Genomic DNA, 3,979 nt, shown 5'->3' with positions numbered 1-3,979 from the left:
CATGGAAGACCGTGGGGGTCACTGACACGCGCACGCAAAAGTTGAGTGTGTTTCGTCCATGTTGACATGTAGTCACAGCACAAACCGATGATATCGATTTGGGGTGTGACATGCATTCAGTAGGTGTTCCCTTTCGCAAAGCCATGAAACGTCGTAATTTTTTTCACGCGCTAGTGTGGCACACAAGCACACCTGCAAAATTTGGGTGCGTTTTGACACTCGATGCATTTACTATGAGTTTCTTCATGAAAATACCCAGAAAACGTCTCCCAACGTGACGCAACTTCCGTTCGTACTCCGATTCCGTCGTAATCTGGCGTGCGAGACCGTGGGGGCCACTCACACGCGCATGCAAAAGTTGGGTGTATTTCGTCCATGTTGACTAGAAAATATAAATTAGTGCATGAAAAATACAAAATATGCAATGATTTTTTTTAACAGCCGGCGCACGCGGCGCAAACTGCCGGGCTAGGCAGGCAACCGACGGCGGCCACTTTGGCGTCGTTTGCGGCGCACACGTTACGAACCATGAAAGCCGAAAATCCACGGCAGCCACCGCCCAACCTGTTAATTGTTTAGTCCCACATTGCTTTTGAACACGCTTATTCATCTGTTTATATATCGTTCTCTGTGTACCGTATTAATTACTTTAATGTTGCGGTCTTTCCTCGTGAGGATAATGTGAATGATGCTATGGCACTCCATAATCATGGAGTGTCACAGCAAAAATTCACATTAATCTTCTGTGGTAAATCCGTCAACACTACAGGAATTTTTATTCTGTTTTTTAATATTTACAAATACAGTACTTTTTAGACACATTATTTTTATATTTATTACAAAAAGTTCGCCCATAAAGGCCTGAAAGGCGCGCGGGCGCGACCCACGGCGCGCATGGGCGAAGAGGTGGCGGCCGGCCGTGTGTGCGCCTCTAGTGGCGCCAACCGCCCACAGTGTTGTGTTTTTAGTCCCACATTGCTAGTTTTCACGGCTAATAACGTGTTTAAATAGCTTCATCCGTCTACAACATCAAATCTTTAATCGTGGTGGCCATACCACATTATGCTTATGTACGTTCTGCTATGTCACTTAACAATTATTGTGGACTGATATAGCATGACCTGTATAAGTGTTGTAATGTATGACTATCCGCGCTTAAAGATTTTTCTGTACGCCCCGACAGAGAATTTTGTTACATCCTTCAAATTGCGTATGGTTATTTTGTGTGGGAGTGCTCTTCGTATGGGAGTGGGCATACTAACTCACATGCAAAATTTCAGGCCATTCTAAAGATGTCAAAAAATTGACCTCCTTCTCCGTAGACCGTTCGGGTAGGAGCAAAGACCCTGTCCGAAAACGAGGTATTTTTCGACATCCTTCAAATGAACCCAATTTTTTTCCATAGTCTTGTAGCATCATGAATATGATGCATGACAAGTTTCGTGGCTTTTTTCCATTTTATAAATTTTCTATAATTTTTTCGGTCGAAACACTTATAACGCTGACCGGACGTGACGCAACGTGCTCTTCGTATCGAAATACCATAAATTTTTGGATTCTGTGTGTCAGTGTGCTACCTCTTGAGCTTGCGTTGGATTTTCCCGAAGAGGAAAGGATGATGCAGCAGAGTAGCGTAAGTATTTCCCTCAGTTTTTGAGAACCAAGGTATCAATCCAATAGGAGGCCACGCTCAAGTCCCTCGTACCTACACAAAACGATAGCTACTCGCAACCAGCGCGATTAGGGGTTGCCAATCCCTTCACGGTCACTTACGAGAGTGAGATCTGATAGATATAATATTTTTGGTATTTTTGGTATAAAGATGCAAAGTAAAAGTAAAGGCAAAGTAAAAAATCAAAGCAAGATTAAAGCAATGGAGATTGATATGATGAGAATAGACCCGGGGGCCATAGGTTTCACTAGTGGCTTCTCTCAAGAGCATAAGTATTCTACGGTGGGTGAAGAAATTACTGTTGAGCAATTGACAAAATTGATCATAGTTATGAGAATATCTAGGCATGATCATGTATACTGTCAGGACCCCGACTCGATGTCACATCGATCTAGCCGGTAACACCTCATATCACTTTGCGGCCTCACGCACGGTATCCCCATGGGTGTCGCCTTACCTTTGTCCGGGACCGTTTGCGCCTTTTGGCTCACGTATATGATAGTGTCGCTAGCATCCATATGATAAGGAGCCCGGGCTGACATGACTAGTCGTAAACCCAAAGTGGCACAGACTTACAGGGACAGGCATCCATGACCCAGCTTCGAACGTGTCGGTCATCAGCAAGTGGGTCCGGGCTGTAGCACTGGGCTAGCAGGACTCCGGTAAACCGGGCTGTAGCGGGCTAACAGGACTCCGGTACTCAAAGCGTGACATTTCCCCGAAGGGACAGACACAGGAACGAAGAAGGACACATGCCGGCCAGCCTAAGTGTTCCGGAGCAGTAGCAAGCTACCATGGCTCAGTGGAAACACTAGGAGACATTTCCCAGTAAGAGAGGCTACTAAAGATAAACAACTAGATGGTCAGATCCCACACATACCAAGCATTTCAATAACATACACACAATATGCTCGATATGTGCAAATACAACATGGCATCACAACATGTCTCTACGACTCAAGTAATTATTCATTAGGCTCCGAGGAGCGAGACATTACAAACATGGGTCTCACGACCCAACAATCAGAGCATACAAGTCAAAGCACAAACGGAAGCTATCATGTCTGAGTACAGACATCTATAAATGAAAAAGGCTGAGAAGCCTGACTATCTATCAGATCCTGCCGAGGGCACAAGATCGTAGCTGAGGTATCAAGCTAAACGTCGAAGTCCACGTGGAACTACTAGTGAGACTGAAGTCTCTCTGCAAAAAACATAAAATAGGCAAACGTGAGTACAAATGTACCCAGCAAGACTTACATCAGAACTATCTACATATGCATCATTATCAACAAAGGGGTGGTGGGGTTTAACTGCAGCAAGCCAGCTTTGACTCGGTGGCTATCGTGAACTACGACTGCAATGTAACTTTTGAGGTGGCGTACACGAGTCCACATATTCACCATATCAATACACCACTATGGATCCGCTCACGTCTCCCTACGAGAACGCCATCCATAGCACTCACACTTATCTTGCGTATTTTAGAGTATCCACTTTCACTTGTCTATGAACTGATATAAGCAACCCAGAAGTCCTTCTCCGTGGACACGGCTATTCGAATAGATTAGGTTAACCCTGCAGGGGTGTACTTCTTCACACACGCTCTCACCACTTACCGCCGTTTACACGACATGTACTCGGCAACCTTCAAGCGGAAGCCCAACGTGGGTGTCGGCCACGGCCTGCCTAAACACTCAAGTCTCTAGTCCAGGTTTATCGCCTATTAGGGTTCCATCCATGAGGAGATCCGGCCGGAGTTTCGCTCACAGCCCCAAACGATGTGTACAGGGTTCCGTGACACCAAACGGGTGCCCGGTTTACCCGGCCACGTGCCTACCGCATCACAGCCCACCCCTACGGTCAGCGTTGTCCACGGCCTCCAGCATACTACAAACACCAGAAACTACTTGCAACTCCTGGACAGAGGACAAGGGTGATTAAGAAGCCGAGAGGGTCCATTGGTTTCGGGCCCAATGCGTGGTAGTAGCTGAATCATGGATCACAAACACAGAACTCAGTTCCTGAGGACGGCTGCAATGAGACAACCCACCATGTACTCCTACATGGCCTCTCACCGCTACCTTTACCAAATCGTGTTCACACACTTAGCTCACACACAGTAGGACATGTTCACACACCTCTGATTCATCCCCGATGAATCAGACCTGACTCAACTCTAAGCAGTAGCAGGCATGACAAACAAGCATGAATGAGTAGGCACATCAGGGCTCAAACAACTCCTACTCATGCTAGTGGGTTTCATCTAATTACTGTGGAATGACAGGTCATGCAGAGGATAAAGGG

This window comes from Triticum aestivum, chromosome 3A (genome assembly GCF_018294505.1).
Source record: "Triticum aestivum cultivar Chinese Spring chromosome 3A, IWGSC CS RefSeq v2.1, whole genome shotgun sequence".
NCBI classification, from domain to species: Eukaryota; Viridiplantae; Streptophyta; class Magnoliopsida; order Poales; family Poaceae; genus Triticum; species Triticum aestivum.
This window is presented reverse-complemented; position numbering follows the sequence as displayed.